At 33.7% G+C, this 18,466-nt stretch overlaps 1 long non-coding RNA gene across 1 annotated transcript; it reads left to right on the top strand.

The window, feature by feature from the left end:
* The first annotated feature begins 6,108 nt into the window (after positions 1-6,108).
* On the top strand, positions 6,109-10,877 carry LOC142180386 (uncharacterized). Its single transcript, XR_012709027.1, has 2 exons — positions 6,109-8,859; positions 10,408-10,877. It is a non-coding gene; the product is annotated as an uncharacterized LOC142180386 (long non-coding RNA).
* The last annotated feature ends 7,589 nt before the right edge of the window (positions 10,878-18,466 follow it).

Genomic DNA, 18,466 nt, shown 5'->3' with positions numbered 1-18,466 from the left:
CCTTCACAATTTATTTTAAAGAAAATATTGTTCCCGAAATAGCATCCCGCGTTTTAACCATCCTTATCACACTGCATGACTTCTAGTAGTTCCCCCTACTAGCCACGCGCATCAAGCCACCCTTATCTCACCGCATGCATTTCAATACCCAGATCTTATACCACCGCATGCATATCAATATCACAATTTGCACCTCAAGTACTCAAATAATTTAACTTTCCCATATAATTCAACAACAATGTTTTTCACAATAAAGAGCTCACGGCTCATGACAAAATAAATCATCAATAATATTTTTCCACAATAAAGAGCTCACGGCTCATGCCAAAATAAATCATCAATAATATTTTTCCACAATAAAGAGCTCACGGCTCCATCACAATGAGTACGAAAATCTTACACAAATATTCAGGAATAAATAATTCAGCAAAATATTATTTCAAAATCTTTAATACTTTGCTTCAATACCAAATTTAAAATGTCAAATACTTCATATTAATAATATTTATTTTAAAGAAAATCAACCTTCAAATAATGCACAAATAAAAGAAACCAAGTCCCAACTAAACATGTAAGACAATTAGCAGGAAAAAGGCCAAGCAAATTTAAAGTATATAAATCAAATCAATGATGGAGAATATAACAAGATTTAATAATTTAATTAATATGCAACAGTGATCTACACAATTTAAAAACAAAATCCTTCACATTTAACTCGTGTATACACTCGTCACCTCGTGTACACGACTTTTATCACATTACAATTAATACCAATCCTAGGGAAATTTTCTCCCACACAAGGTTATACAAGTCACTTATCTCAACTTGCTCCAATTTAACCACGTAGTATGCTTTCTTCTCGATTTTCCGACTTCGATCGACTCGTATCTAGTCATAATTAATTCGACACAGTCAATAAAAATTATAGGAATCAATTTCATAAGAAAATACTACATTTTTCAATAAAATTCGAAATTAGCTCAAAAATTGCCCATGGGGCCCACGTCTTGGAATCCGACAAAACTTACAAAATCCGATAACCCATTCAATTACGAGTCCAACCATACCAATTTCACTCAAATCTGACTCTGAATCGACACCAAAATCTCAAAAATTCGTTTATATGAGATTTCTAAAATTTTCCCAAATTTCAATCTCAAAACACTAATTAAATGGTGAAAACAATGATATATTTGTGTATATAGACCAAATCCGAGTTAGAATCACTTGCCCCAATGTCTTTCCTTGAAAATCTATCAAAACTCACCTCTGCTCAAGCTCCAGTTTGTTAAAAATGGCGAATGGGACGAATGCCCTCTTTTATAAATCTGCCCAGACAGCCTTCGGAACTAGGCCTCGATCGTGGCTTCGATCATGGTCCTCGAGCCTAGGCCTCGATCGTGGCTTCGATCACGGGCTCGAGCCTGGACCTCGGTCATAGCATCGATCATGGCATCGAGCCTGGACCTCGGTCATGTCATCGATCATGGCATCGAGCCTGGTCCTTCGATCATGGCCTCGATCTTGGTCCTTCGATCATGCCCTCGAGCCTGGTCCTTCAATCATGGCCTCGATATTGGTCCTTCGATCATGGCCTCGAGCCTGGCCCTTCGATTATGGCCTCGAGCCTGGTCCTTCAATTATGGCCTCGAGCTTGGTCCTTCGATCATGGCCTCGATCATGGCCTCGATCATGGGCCTTCGATCATGGCATCGAGGCTGGGCCTTGTCTCTGGCATCGACCCTGGCCGTCGACCCTAGGCTCGATATCTGGGCTCGATCTTGGGCTCGATCACAACCTTGAATATCCAGCAGAAGAGAAAAGATTGCAGCAGCTTTTTAAGTCCAATTTTTTATCTGTTAACCATCCGAAACTCACCCGATGCCCTCGGGACCTCAACCAAATATACCAACAAGTCCTAAAACATCATACGAACTTATTTGAAATCTCAAATCACATAAAACGATGCTAAAATCATGAATCATGCTCCAATTCAAGCTTAATGAAACTTAGAATTTCCAACTTCTACATTCGATGTCGAAACCTATCAAATCAAGTCCGATTGACCTCCAATTTTGCACACAAGTCATAAATGACATAACGGAGCTATGAAAATTTTTGGAACTGGATTCTGACCCCGATATCAAAAAGTCAACTTTCCCGATCAAACTTCCAAACTTTAAATTCCTATTTTAGCCATTTCAAGCCTAATTTCACTATGGACTTCCAAATAAAATTTCGATCACGCTCCTAAGTCCAAAATCACCATACAGAGCTGTTGGAATCATCAAAAATTTATTTCGGGTTCGTTTGCGCATAATTCAACATCCGGTCACTATTTGAACTTAAACTTTTAATTTTTTTCATCAAAATTCCATATCTCGTACTAGGGACCTCAGAATTTGATTCCGGACATACGCCCAAGTCCCAAATCACGATACGAACCTACCGGAACTATCAAAATACTGATCCGAGTCCATTTGCTCAAAATGTTGATCAAAGTCAACTCAGTTGAGTTTTAAAGCTATAATTCACGTTTTAATCCATTTCTCACATAAAAATTTTTCGAAATTTTTTACGGACTGCGCACGCAAGTCGAGTAATAATAAAAATAGTGCTTTTTGAGGTATTAAAATACATAATTAATTATTAAATTTAAAGATGACATTTTTGGGTCATCACAAAAATCAACTAAAAGTTTAGTACTTATTAATTTTTTCCTTATTTGAACTAGAATAATTTCCTTTAAATAATATTTGAACCCCTTCTTTCTATGTATGAACGTAGAACATCATTGTCGATTTAAATTTGTTTTAAGAAGTCAATTATTATTTAAATTAAGAGTTTACCAAATAACAATGAATTTTTTGCTAAGACTCTTTATGATGTATATCGTTGAAGATAATTTAAGGTACATATAAGTGTAATAAAGGAACTTAAAAATGTAAATGTTAGTTATAGATACTTTGAAGTGCATTGTGACATTTGTAATTCCCTCCATAGTTATTAGACCATCAAGCAAGGTTAATAAACATTTATAAACTATAGAAAAATACTACTAAATATTTAGCTTATGAACACGATTTACCGTAGTTGAAGCAACTTAGTTATTATTTTATTTCTTTTACAAATGGAGTTTTTATTTTTCAAAGCAATTTCCTTTTTCTTTTGTTTAATTTAGTTGTGGATGTTATAGGTTGAAGCATGAGGTATGGTGCAAAATATTTCTGTCTCGCTTATAATTTAAATTTTGCTAATCACTATAATTATATTGCGTACGAAAATAATGTATTATCTTTTAAAAGTTATATCCCATTAATTGAATTTCGAAAGACTGTAACTAGACTACTAATAAAAAAATCTGTAAATAAACTCTTATATGATATTAGTATGTAAAATTGCAAAAAAACCTGCGTTTGATATTATAAAAAAACTTGTGAGATTTTATTTGGTTGTTGTTATTGTTGATATTATAAAAAAATGTATACTTAAACACTAGACAAATTGAAGAATGATGGTCTGTGTCGTTACGTTCAACTCATGCAAACTAATTATTGTATATTGTGGCGTTAAAGCATTTTTAATCTTCTCAATCCTTATTTTTGGTCCAAGTTATTCTTTTAAATTTATATATTTGCTTTTAACATGTAAATTTATAAATAAATTTTGTTTGATATTATCAAGAAGAATATGTAAAATAAACTACATTTCGATATGGGACAAACTTGAAGAAAGATGGTGTGTATTATTTAACTCATGTGAACTAATTATTATATACTGTGTAAATAAATTATACTTAGATACTGAGCAAACTTGAAGAATGATGGTATGTGTTGTTCAACTCATGTGAACTAATAACTGTATATTATGCATTGGTGCATAGGGTAATAAATTTTTCTAATCTTGTTTAATCTTTATTATGAGTTCAAGTTTATATTCATAATTCCTTTTAAATCTATATTCTATATACTTTTATTGACATATGTAAAATTCACGTGCAATGCACGTACACTAAAGCTAGTGTATATAAAGCAGGGAACACTCTAGATAAGTAGAGATTCGTTTTTGTATCAGAAATATATGGAGATTAACGAAACAAGACATTCTTCTCTCTTTCTATGTTCTAGGGTTTTCTTTGCGAAATCTTTCTCACACAACTCGATTCTCACACTAACATCCACCCACCTCCCCTTTCAAAATTGAACGAATTGCATTTTTATAGACTTTTATTTTATCGGTGTGAGAAGAATTAGACCTTATTTATATCATTTAAATTTCAATTAGACTTTTGGACATACAAATATGAAATTTAAAGAAAAAGTAAAATATTTTTATGGACAAATGAGGATGTGGTTGGTGAATAAATTACGGGTATGTGTTCAATTTATAGATGTGTTCGAGTTAGGGCTGCTTATCGGACGGATCGGTCGGATATTTAGGCTTAACGGTTTGGTTTATCGCTTATCGACCTGTAAATATAGTAATCCGCTAGCCAACCGATAAGATATCGGGCGGATCGGTTTCGGTTTAGCGATTATCGGGCGGTTATCGGACGGGTTATCGGCTAAATCAAATAGACAAAGAGTACATATACAACTTGACATTAAATTACTAAATTTAGATCGATCCATTACAGGGGTTCCCAAATAAAGCGCGATAATCGCCTTGTTAATTATCATCATTGATTCATAATCATCTTCATCTATTTTCTCCGGACAATTTTAGCGAGGGTACATAAACAATCCCTTTTCTTTATAGAATATTGTCACGCAGATGATCTAATAAGTGGATATTTGTGTAAAAACATATATCATGGTTAGGGGTATACATGGATCAGGTTGATTCGATTTTTATCAAAACCAAATCAAACCAAACCAACTATATCGATTTGGATTGGTTCGGTTTTGTCGGGTTTTCAGATTTTTTGTTACTTAAATATTATTTCGATCTTACTTTGCTCAATATTTGATAAGTAAATATATATTTAGTAAAAATATAAAAAATTGACAAACATATTATCGAATAAAATATTCTTATGAGAAAATTCTATTAGTAACACATAATAGTTATTTTTTTAGTCGTCTGGCAATAATTTTTCGTTGATGTACACTTTTAGGTTAACCGAATTTAGTAATTAAACATAAAAATTAATATGATACATAAATATTAATAATCATTTCACATTCGAAAAAGATATAAAAATTTAATAGATCTTAACATATTATATGAATATGGAAGAACAAAGAGATAAACGCATTTCAGTAACACTTGATAAGAAAGTGATCATACAACCCATTATTTAAGGTCAATAAATATGGAGCAATTTATATTCTATTAAAATTTATATCCCGCAAGAGAATCCCAAATATTTCTAGACATTTTTTAAAGAAAATTCTATATAAAATCTTAAAAATATATATATAAATTATATATTTATATGTCGGGTTGGTTCAGATTTTTTTACTCAATACCAAACCAAATCAAACCAAATCAAGTCGGGGTTTTTAATCGGTTTGGTTTTCCTTTTCGGTTTAGTGCGATTTTTCGATTCGATTTGTATACCCCTAATCATGATAATACGAGAGACTATTTACAGAAAAGAAAAAAAACAGCACTAGAAAAATATGAATTTAACAAAATGGATAAAACGAAAATATAAAAAATGAAAAAAAATAAGTAGAATAAATATTCGAATTTCTAAATGAAGTTGGGTGCTAGATTAGATAATGACGAACTCGAAAAGAGGTATTGATTTTCCCCGTGTCGCAAGAACTGTTGAGAGTTGAGACCTTTCTAAGAGAATGACGAGAATATTACTGCAGAGGGAAACTAGAAAATTGGGATTTAGAGTTTAAAATAATGGAAGGATACTTTATATACATATGGGTAATAATACAAATATAATAATTATTAACGGGTTAACGGTTTATTCGATAAAAAAATTAAATAATTCACCTCCAAATTGATAAACCGTTAATTATAAAATTTCAATTCGTTCACCAACTGTTAATCTAATAACCCGATATCAATAAGCCAATAAACTAATTTTGCGATTCGGTTATTGGTTACGAATTGGTTTTGAACAACTTAGTTGAGTTGTACGTTTCTTCCCCGGTTAATCCAATAACCCCATGCGAATAAGCCATTGATTAGGGCAACAATATAAAAAGCGGCGATAACAGCGAAAATAGCAAAATCTCAATAGTTTAGGTATGAGGCTGCGGTGAAAGCGGAGAGCTGTGGGGAGTTTCTATGGGTGGTTTTTGCCCCTCTTTGTCTTTCTTCGCCGCCGATGATCACTCAAATGAAAAAAATAAATTCCGATTGCAAAACTAGCCTTTCGGTGAAAATAAGTGTTACTCCGTTCACTTTTACTTTTGGGCAATGAGGCTATGAAGATTATTGTCTTCTGCGGAAGATGAAACAGACATATTGCTATTGAGCTCGAAAAAACTGTAACTTGGCGTGGCAGCTCAGATGGGTCTGTGAGATATTGGAGAAAGTTCCCTTTCAGGGTGTTTTTACCTCTCATAAGGCTAACTGATGCTTGCAGCCATGACGGTTTTTTCAAAGCTTTTTGGTTTTTGTCTGAGAAAAGGCGAATCTGAGCCTACCCCATTACTTTGATTTTTGTTTTTGGTTTTCCCTATGCTCCTTGATTATGTAGGCGAAAATCTAAGCTCATCCCTCGATTTAACTTTTAGTTCCATTTCTGAGACTGTAACTCGGAGATGCTTTGTGGGAATAATTCTTAGCTTGAAGATGGTTGATTTTTCCATAATGTTAGTGGAATAATTTCTCCAAAATTTATGAGTTTTAGTAATTGAATGAGAAACGGCGATGATAGCAAAAATCATTGATGGCCAAAGATCAAATAAGAATGCCAAACTACCACAGATCTTCTATTTGTTGTGAATTAATCTCTTGACTAGTATGGTAACTCAACCTTAACAGCACTGTATTTTTATTTGCGCCGATTGAAACAAACTGAGTCTGAGTGTTGTCCGATGTGGCATTGCTAAAAAGAAGTCTTGTTAGTTACAAATCATGTCAAGATCCCTTGCTGCAAGGTACTCTTGCATTTTTGCAGACAAAAACTTGCAGGTGATGGGTTTTTGTTCCCATTAAGATGAAGTACTAGTTTGAAGTGGGGCTAGATTCTGATGTGTAAGAAATATTGTAAAGAAACTACACTTATGTTGATGAAAACTCCAGGAACTGCGTTTGTCTTTAAGTTCCAAATTTCCGTGAAATCACTGTAGATTCTAGCTACAGCAGGAACGAAATGGAGAGAGGAGGATTGGAAATCAATAATGTTTGATTGGGATGATCTAATGTTCTTGAAAGAGCTATTTTGCTTGGTCACAGCTATGGACCTTGTTGATATGAGTCAATAGCATCTGCCCCATATCTTAGATATTTCTGATAAGCAGGATAAGTTGATCCAGATATTCTCCATTAGCTCCTTTAAGTAATAACCACCACTACAACGACAACATACTCAGTGCGATCCATAAGTGGGGTTTGGGAAGGGTGGAATGTAGGCAACCCTAAGTAATAATACCTTGTTGATATGAGTCAATAGCATCTGCCCCATATCTTAGATATTTCTGATAAGCAGGATAAGTTGATCCAGATATTCTCCATTAGCTCCTTTAAGTAATAACCACCACTACAACGACAACATACTCAGTGCGATCCATAAGTGGGGTTTGGGAAGGGTGGAATGTAGGCAACCCTAAGTAATAATGCCAATTGAAGGTCTGTTATTAATGCAGAGATGAAAGGATATCCCTTTAATTAATGCCTTTCTAGAGCTTTTGGCTAAAATCAAGTATCCAAGAACCACAAATAGTAGTCTCTAGCAGGGTAAATGGAGATCCAGCCAAGCATAGCTGCTCTAGTGAGTTATGAGCTATTGCGCTTGCAATAATTATATGTAAAAACTTCCATTTACTTTTTATTTGTAATTCTAGGCATTGAACAGGTAAATGAAACCCTATGTGTGTTCCTTTTTCTCTTTAATGTGGACCTGTTTGCGAGTGTGCATTACGAAATTTGTCGATATCAGAAGGTGTACATCTTTATAAAACTGCCACCAACCACAACCAAATAAAAAATTCTCTGTTTTTTTATTCTGGGGATGTAAATGCTAAGGTCTATTTTTGAGTTACGTTATTGCTAAAGATGTACTTCTTAACACCTTAGGCTATTTTTCTCCCCTTTTTTTTTGTTTTTTAAAACTCTCTGTAATGAATGACAATGCTCTGCCTCTTTGATATGAGTGTGCCTAAAAGTGTTCGCTTTTTTACTTGAATTTTAGGAATGTGAGTGCTAACATCTATTTTTGAGTTTCCTTGTTGATAAATATGCTCTTTTGATTGATACTTAATCCTATTCTCCACTCTCTTTTGAACTCTGTAATGAATGGGAATGCTCTTGCTCTGAGATTGGTGTGACTTAATGTGTTTTTCTTTATCTAGAATCGTAGGCATCATTATTAAAAGTGTACTTTCTGATACTTTAGCCTTTATTTTCTGTGTTTGAACTCTGTATAAAGAATCACAATGCTGATTCCTTGATGTGGGTGTGCCTAAATGTGTTTTCTTTTGTCTAGAAACTTAGGCATGTGAATACTGACGTCTATATTAAGATACTTTGTTGCTGAGATGTTTTATTGGAGTAATCCTTATTGGTAAAGCGCATAATTTCAGTCATGTTACCTGTATTTTGAACTGTAATTTGATACTCAACTTTGAAATAATATAAAACCACTCGATCAACTTATGCAGGTGCTATCTCCGCACTTCATGTTGTCAGAATACAAGCCAAAAGCTAAGACAGGCGATGCATTTACAAGTGAGTAAGCTCATTTTATAAATTATGCAAATTTTGTAGTTGTTGCCTGCTTTATGAATACCCACTAATCTTTGAGATCGATTCCATGCTAATTTGTTTTTTGAGTCCTTGTTTCTATTGGTATTTTGCCGCATTTTGTGATTGACGTAAACAAGATGTCATACTTCTTGCTCTTCTCCTTCAATTAATTGTGTATCCTGTGCATAAAGGAATTCATCCTAAATGATGAGTAATTCAAGTAAGCTATGGATTAACATCCAAATGAAGCTTTTTTGTCATAGTTACACTGATAGATGAGATTCCTTTATATGTGTTATCCTAGGGTTCCTTTTTCTTGATGAATGATCTCATAGTTTGTTATGTTGTAGATAACAAGAAATATAATACTTGATAAAAAAAGAAGAGAGATAATACTTATTAAAAAAGAGATATTACATGAGCGCCGAAGGGAGTGGCATAGTTGTCAATGAAGTGAGTGAAAACCCTAGAGACTGGTTCAAATCCCAACCGCAACAACAAAAAAGGCTGTTATTTCTTCTTATCTGTCTATGCCTTGGTATGTTAGAGTTAACCAATACCTGTATTGATGAAAGGCAAGCATGTATCTAGTGGAATTGTCGAGGTGTGCACAATAATGGTCCGGATACAACCATTATAAAAAAGAAATACATGTCTTTTCTAAACTGCTTTTTGCTGATCCTTGGATGTTACAGAAGCATTTTACCTCCCAAAATTTTCCAGTAAGTTTTCGTGCACCTCTTACTAGAGCGGTTTTCAAAAATCCGGTTAAGCAACATATACATCGCTTTTGCTGCTTTGAAAGGGTGTTTAACATTATTTAAACGGAAAAGGGCCAACATTGCCCCTAGACACTGTTAAATTGAACAATTTTGCCCTCCTTTAAAAAAGTTTCTCGTTCCTATTCCTGCCGTTAACAAAGTGGCTCGATTTTGCTCTTATGGGCTAACAACAACAATTAAAGGACAAATTTAGACCATTCACAAAGTCCATTCTGGCACTACTTAGCAAAGAGGGATAAGTTAGAATAGGAAAATCACAACAACTGTTATTATTCTGGAGAATGATTTGCAAGGCTTCATATCTTTCACCTCATAACTCCCTGTAAATTTTGTAATGCATAACTTCTCATCCTTCTCAATTACCTCAAATCGAATTCTGTAAAAATTAAACCCAAGGTCAACATATCCACCTTCAATCAGCACAGATTGCTTGTATATTTTCTCATTATCCACTATGTTGAATCTCTCGAAATATGGTATTCCTGGTGTACCTGTTTTAATAAAAGTTAAACACGATGCATGTAGAAAATACATATCAGATGTTGATCAATAATTTGTTGTAATACTTTAGATGAACATCCTTATGGTCAACTTTGGTCTCTGTGTGGGTGTATATAGTATAGTTGAATGTGACATGCACTGTCTTGACTTCTTATCTCTTTGGAGATTCATTCAAAAAGAAATCTACAGTACCTTTCTTTATAGTATGATCTTTCTGTGTCCATGTCTTTGGCTATGTAATATCCAGGTTGTTTTGGCTTATCCACCTTAGTAAATAGTCATTCTTTGGTGATAATGATGATGATTCTTCAGAGCAAATGGTATTAGGAATTGATATGGCAAGAGACGCATATCTTGGTGAGATAAGCCTATCCTGGAAGGTTACTACCATGCCCATGATGGTGTTGGAAAATCTCAATGCTGAACATAAAGCCAATTTATGCTCACTTTTAAGCCAAAACAATGTTAAAAGTAGGGCATTATTTCATAGCTAAAGTAGGTGCTTGGCTTATATGTATGGAGTAACTTTCTTCAATTCTTGTGCTTTCCCTGCTCATCCTTTAATTTCTCTTGTAAAGTTCCAGCAATTTTAATCAATGTGCATCATATTTAGTTCGCATATATACGTATTATCTTACAAAGAAAAGCCTTGTAGAACAGCACGTCCTTAAAGTACTTGTAAGGACAGACATGTTCTTGTAATGTGTTTTTAGTTCACAGTACTGCGACAAAAGACTGTTAGTGTTAGTTTGTGGTTTTGATGAATATAGTTCTCTTATGTGTGCTTTAAGTGAAGAAGGCAAAAACTCTAGCAACGATTCTTTTTCCTCTAAAAAGAAGCATTGGTAGAGTTTTTGTCGCCCACTTAATGCTCGCATGCCATCTATCTGAGAAGGAAGCTCTAAATATAAATCGAGAATTTATTTCATGTAATGATCATCTTTAGATTGTAATTTATTAAGTAATAGGATTAGGCAAAGGTCCAAATACATCCATGTACTTTCGAAAATGATCTAAGAATACCCCTCATTATACTATTGGGTTATCTATATCCCTGCAGTCATACTTTGGGTTTAAATATATCCTTTATTTAAACGGAGGTACACATGTCATCATGCAACAGGCCAATTATAAATATCTCCTAATTAATTAAAAAGTAATTTTCTAAAGTAATTTTTTTTTTTGTAAAAATTGGAAAATACTGAAAAAAATTGAAAAATATTTCTAAAACAATGTTTTGTAAAAACTGTTTTGTAAAAACTGAAAAAAAAACTGAAAAGCAATTTTAAAAGCTGAAAAAAACTGAAATTTTTAACTGAAAACTGAAAAAAAAGAAAATATTTATTTTTTCAGTTTTTACAAAAACATTGTTTTAGAAAATTGCTTTTCAGTTTTTTTTTAGTTTTTACAAAAACAATTGCTTTAGAAATTATTTTTCAGTTTTTTTAAAGCAATATTTTTCTAAAAACTGGAAAAAAATATTTTCGATTTTTTCAGTTTTTAGTAAAAAAGAAATTCAGTTTTTTTCAGTTTTTACAAAAACATTGCTTTAGAAAATTACTTTTCAATTTTGTTTTTCAGTTTTTACAAAAATATAGTTTTAGAAAATATTTTTCAGTTTTTTTTAAAGCAGTTTGTTTTGTAAAAACTGAAAGAAAAAATATTTTCGTTTTTTCAATTTTTAGTAAAAAACAAAAAAAAATCAGCCTTTTCCAGTTTTTACAAAAAAAAATTGCTTTAAAAAATTACTTTTTAATTAATTAGGAAATATTTAGAATTGGCCAACAGGACGATGACACGTGTCCCTCCGTTAAATGAGGGGCATATTTGAACTCAAAGTATGATTGCATGGGTATAGATAACCCAATAGTATAACGAAGGGTATTCTTAGACCATTTTCGAAAGTACATGGTATATTTGAACCTTTGCCGAATAGGATTTATCCTTCTCAAAACCATTAGTGCCAGACTACTGCTGACACCATGTAGTAATGTGAACATCAGGATTTTTAATATCTCATGGAGATAAACATGGAATACATGTGATAAAATAGTAACCATGTACGAAAAGTTTCTGCTGCAGCGGGTTTATGCCTCTCTGTATAGGTGTTTGTTGTTTGTATCATGTCTTTCCCTTAGATTCGGTCTACTCTTGTTTAGTCAACATTGTCCTCTACTTTTTCTTATTCTGATCATTGAATGCATCATCTAAATCTTGCTTCTTGCAGCATAATATATATGGAATTATTCTCCTAATTAGAGATTTCGATATTTCTGATCCATTTCTATTTGAGTATATCTTGTCCTCATTGCATTTAAAATATATTAATACTTCATTGCAGCTTTAATCTCAATTGTGTTGCTGGATTTAATACTCTTTAAGTTTACTTAGCTTTCTGTTTTGATTCTTTTTGTCGTTGGGTGGTGCAGGTGGTGGTGTTTGAGCAATTTATCCCATAGTATTTTCTGTCAGTTACTTCTGCCGCTAACTTTGTATAGCTGAAAGTTGCCAAATCGGTTGAAAGAATTGGAAGTTCACTCTCTGATTGCTGTAGCGTTGTGCATATTTACCCTTTATGCATTTCAATCTGCCGGTGAAAAGGTGCACTTGAGAGAATTATACATTTTGTCAATATTAATTTTTCAAAGCCAATTGTCGCCTAGGGCACACCATTGCCGTTCTTGTGGAATGTGTATACGGGATGATATTCGGCCAAAAATGCATATATTTAATCATTGTTGTCTCACATTCTAGTACTTTTAATTTTCTCTCGAGTGTTAATTATATCACTTTATGCTTAATAGTATATTTTAATTGTGTAGGAATAAAGCAGTGTGAAGATAAATAGATTTGGAGAAAAAATTGAATAAAATGCAAAAAAAAGGAAGAAAAATAAACAAATAAGAAAAAGGTGAAAAAAGGGGGACACTCTTTGGTGATTGTCCCCCAAGTTAAAGACAAAAAAAGAAGAGATACAAATAGTAAAGAATGCAAAAACGAACATGAGAGGAAGAAATGAAAGAAAGTGCAGAAAGCTCACTACCTCCAGCGCTAAGGCCCGCGCGAGGCGCTGGCCTGGATCCTGCATTGCGGGACTTTTTCTAGTTCGTTTGGGATAAGGTTATTTCGATCCTACATGGTCTCAATTCGTATAAAAAGAGTCCTAAACCTAATTTGGAGGAGATCTAACATATTTTTGGGTGGAGAACACGCCACTTTGGAGGGAAGAACATAAACCACGCTTGGAGGAGGCTTTAACTAGTTTTTCTTCTCTTCTCTTCCTTTAATCTCATAGTTTATTAGTTCTAGAGTTTTGGGTACTACATGAACATTGTGGATTGAAGCTTGAATTGTTCTTATTATTTTATCATATTGGTTTATTTATTCAATCTTGTGCTTAATTATCTGATTGCTTGATCACCAATTGAATACTATCTACGAATCTAGGATTGAACTCGGGAGAGAGAATTCTAAATTGCATATAAGATTGAGTAGAGCGAGATCTTGAACCTGATTATCGGGAACGAATTAGCGGTTAGGATAGGGATATACCTAATCGCCTTGCTTGGTTATTATACAGGAATTATTAATGCATTCTTGTTAATCTTAATTTCATAGGAATATAGACGTTAGGTTAACTTGAATAGGCGAGTAGTAATTCGGTAGAAGGGTACAAGTAATATTAATCATGTCAACCAATAAATCAGATAAATTAATTAGACAATTTAAGTGGAAGACTCAACGGGATTGTTAGCTAACCCATAGCTCTAGAATATCGGCTCCCATTGAATTCGTGTCTAATTTCGCCAACTTGTTTCCTTTAATATCTCAATTTGCTACTCTAGATTAGTTTTAGTTAAATATTCATACTTTAGAAAAGTGCTTGAATAGATTAATTGTCTAAGTTTAATTTAGTAAATAGTTAATCACAAGTCCATGTGGGTACGATACCTGGACTTACAATCCTATATTACTTGTATGACCGCGTATACTTGCGTGTGCGTTTGAGAGCAATAAGATTTTTGGCGTCGTTGCCGGGCACTTAGAAATTAACTATTTTCTAGATTAGACTTTTACTTTTATCCTTACAAGTTTCTTTTTTGTTTGTAAATATTTTTAATTTTATAATTATTTGATATTTTCTCTTAGTGTATTTCTAGTTCTCTGATCATGACATCCGGGGATGAAATATATAGAGATAAGATGATTGATGAAGAAGCTTGGTTGACGGAAGACTTTTATGACCCGTATTTTTGGGCTTGTCATGACCTAACTTCTTGGAAGTCTGAATTTGAATATGGGAGTAATGACTGGTATTGTGACGAATATTATCGATCAAGGAAATATGCAAAACGACGTTGTTTACTAACATTGTAGGTAAACGATTGGTCTAATGAGAGAGTTGATCTTGCACAAGAAATTGACAGGTTTGGCTTGGCTGTGCGCAACTTGGATGCAGATTTAAGTGCAAGGGTTGATGTGTGTAACATACAACAATTTAGTGATGAGTTGTGTGAAGTTGAAAAAGATCTTTTAGGCCAAATTGAGGAGCTAAAACAAGAATACCAATTATTAGACCATGTTCTTGTTGATGATGCCGAGGTTGAGGGAGTATATATTATTGAGGATGTCAAAAATAATGCAGTTTTGGAGTTCGAGCGTGTTGGTCCTCATTCTAAACATTTTTCTACATTATGTTTAGATGGAGACATAGAGATCAAGCCTTTGGAGAGATGTATAGATGAAGTACAAGACCCTTACATTCTAAAATTTGCCACACCAAGGAGACAAAACGACATCCCTCACTTAAAGGCTAAGAAGTGCAAGATGCGACATTGTTTACTTAGTTCTTTTGTATTCTACCACCAGCTCGGGAACGTGACAGAAAAATTGATGCAAAATTGGGGATGCAATTCATATCCTCAAAGTGAAAGAAAAAGTGGTGAAAGTGATGGTGTCGTGTCACGACGTTAAATCAAGCGCTTGTTGGGCGACAACCCGATTCTATTGCTTCTTTTTTATTTATTTATTATTATTATTATTTTAATTATATTATTTTTGTAGTATTGTTTTTGTGTTTTGTAGGACTAGGAGCATGGAATCAAAGCCAGTGGGCATGTGAAAAATCGAGCAGGTGGTTGGAACTAAATGTGGGGTGCTCGCACAAAGGACTATACATGGGAGAAGTCTGAGTATCCCGTGAGTTGCTAATACTTCGGCCTTTGGCCTATCAGGGAGTCTCTTTTATCCTCTTGTTATTTATTGTTTGCATCGAGGACATTACACAATTTTAATTGTGGGGTGAGGAGATTATCTGGGTGATTTTGTGTGTTATCCTAGCTAAGTTGTAATATTCTTCCTTGGTGTTGTAGTTTTTGTTTTAAAAAAATAGTAAAAAAAAAATGAAAATTAGGAATTTTTTTTTAGAAAATTTGAATTTTTTCCGACGATGGATCTTGTGGACAATTTCTTGTGGGATAAAAGTCCTACAAAAAAAAATCCAAAAGAATTTTCTTTTTGTTCTAGTTAGTTTTAGTTAGGTAATAATCCTCCTTGATTTTCTTTGTGCATCGGTTCTTTTTCAGGGGATGTAACTTGAACCGGGTAAGTTTTTTATTTTTAGGATTAGATTTTTTTTAGGAGTGGTAAAAGAGGGAGAAGAATAACCTTTGTGACTTGTTTGATACTAGCATATTTATGCCTGGGCTTGAGTAGTACTTTCCTCCGAGTGCTTGAGTAATGAATAAAATAGCAGACTTTCTGACACCTAAGCTCAAGGCTGTGACTCTGTATATAGCTTATTCTTATTTGTCGTTCGTTATGATCCTTTCTGTCTTAGAGTAGAATTGATCCATCTTGATTGATACTTACGCCATGTGTGGTGAAGATTTCTTACATATATTCTATGTTTAGCATCTTAGTCTAGAACTTTTCCTATATATTATTGAAGCAAAATAAAAGTGTTGCTATGTTTAGAAGATGATAATAAGCTTTCTTTGATAAGTCTTGTGAATTTTAGGCTTTTCAGATATTGTACCATACCCCTTTGAACCTATAACCTTCCGTTTGGAAGCCTATTTTTGCCTTGATTCTTTTGTTGAATCCCTAATTTTTGCACCCTGCTTCCTTGAGCACTATTGCTTAGACTGTGATATTAATTGATAAATTTAAAGAAAAGGATGATTAAGTAAAAAATGGTGACCAACGATAGCTGAAAAGTGATGAAAAGGCCCTCTTGAAAAGAATGTGACATGAAAAAAAAGAAAAGAGAAAAAAAAATTGGTTTGAAAAAAAAAATGATACGTTCTTGATATGAAGGAAATACATGTAAAATAATTGTCGAAGAGAGGGCTAAAAAATAAATTTAAGAGCTGAAAATAATGGCTGATGAAGTCTAAAAGTGCAAAGTGCTTAGGTAAGTGTAAGTATCTATTATCTAGTTCTCCTAACCGTCCCCTAGCCAACATTATAACTTGTTAAAGTCCTATTTGATTCTATTCGAGCATACTTAATTAGTAAAGATGTACATAATGGACAAACCTATGGTTCTTTGTACATACATGTGAATTCTTTGTGAGTGAGAGAGTTGTTCTTTGATGCTAAGTCCTTAAATTATATTCATTCTTTGATTTGAGTATCTGGACTATTTATTCTTGTGAGGGTACTAGTTTCATGATAGATATGTGATGCTATTAGCTTTATTTGACAGAGTTGGTGAGCGAGCTTAAATTTGGTGAGTTAGAGTCCCTCTCTAAGGTTAGGAGGTTAGAAGTTTGTTGTTTATTTGTGACTTGTTTATCTTGCACGATGATCAGGAAGTGTATATCTGATGGTTTGAGGTGCTATATGGCCTAATTGTTAGCATTAACTGAAGTGGAGGTGTTTCTAGGTTTAATTTATTGGGAGTGGTTTTAATGCTTAATCGAGGACGAGCAAGAGTTCAAGTGTGGGATTGTGATATTCAGCCAAAAATGCATATATTTAATCATTGTTGTCTCACATTCTAGTACTTTTAATCATCTCTTGAGTGTTAATTATATCACTTTATGCTTAATAATATATTTTAACTGTGTAGAAATAAAGCGGTGTAAAGATGAAGAAATTTGGAGTAAAATTGAATAAAATACGGGAAAAAAGGTAGAAAAATAAACGAATAAAAAAAGGTGAAAAGGGGGGGGGGGGACGCCCTTTGGTGATTGTCCCCCCAAGTTGAAGACAAAAAAAGAAGAAGAGAAATACAAATTGTAAAGCAGGAAAAAACATACCTGGGAGGAAGAATTGAAAGAAAATGCGGAAAGCTCACTGCCTCCGGCGCTAAGGCCAACGCGAGACGCTGGCCTGGACCCTGCATTGCAGGACTTTTCCTAGTTTGCTCGGGACAAGGTTATTTCGGTCTTACACGGTCTCAACTCGTATAAAAAGAGTCCTAAACCTAATTTGGAGGAGATCTAACATATTTTTGGGTGGAGAACATGCCACTTGAGAGGGAAGAACATAAACCACGCTGAGGAGGCTTTCAACTAGTTTTTCTTCTCTTCTCTTCCTTTAATCTCATAGTTTATTAGTTCTAGAGTTTTGGGTGCTACATGAACGTTGTGGATTGAAACTTGAATTGTTCTTATTATTTTATCATATTGGTTTATTTATTCAATCTTGTGCTTAATTATTTGATTGCTTGATCACCAATTGAATACTATCTACGAATCTAGGATTGAACTCGGGAGAGGGAATTCTAGATTGCATATAAAATTGAGTAGAGCGAGATCTTGAACCTGATTATCGAGAACTAATTAGTGGTTAGGATAGGGATATACCTAATCGCCTTGCTTGGTTATTATACGAAAATTATTAATGCGTTCTTGTTAATCTTAATTCCATAAGAATATAGGCGTTAGGTTAACTTGAATAGGCGAGTGGTACTTCAGGAGAAGGCTACGAGTAATATTAACCATGTCAACCAATAAATCAGATAAATTAATTAGACAATTTAAGTGGAAGACTCAACGGGATTGTTAGCTAACCCATAACTCTAGAATATCGGCTCCCATTGAATTCGTATCTAATTTTGCCAACTTGTTTCCTTTAATCTCTTAGTTTGCTACTCTAGATTAGTTTTAGTTAAATATTCATACTTTAGAAAAGTGCTTGAATGGATTAATTATCTAAGTTTAATTTATTAAATAGTTAATCACAAGTGGGTACGATATCTGGACTTACAATCATACATTACTTGTACGACCACGTATACTTGCGTGTGCGTTTGGGAGCAACATGTTTTTCTCGCGAGGCGCTGGAGGCAGTGAGCT

The sequence above is a fragment of the Nicotiana tabacum genome, chromosome 4, assembly GCF_000715075.1.
Source record: "Nicotiana tabacum cultivar K326 chromosome 4, ASM71507v2, whole genome shotgun sequence".
Lineage (NCBI taxonomy): Eukaryota > Viridiplantae > Streptophyta > Magnoliopsida > Solanales > Solanaceae > Nicotiana > Nicotiana tabacum.
The sequence above is the reverse complement of the archived record's forward strand: the minus strand, read 5'-3'. Positions and strand labels throughout refer to the sequence as shown.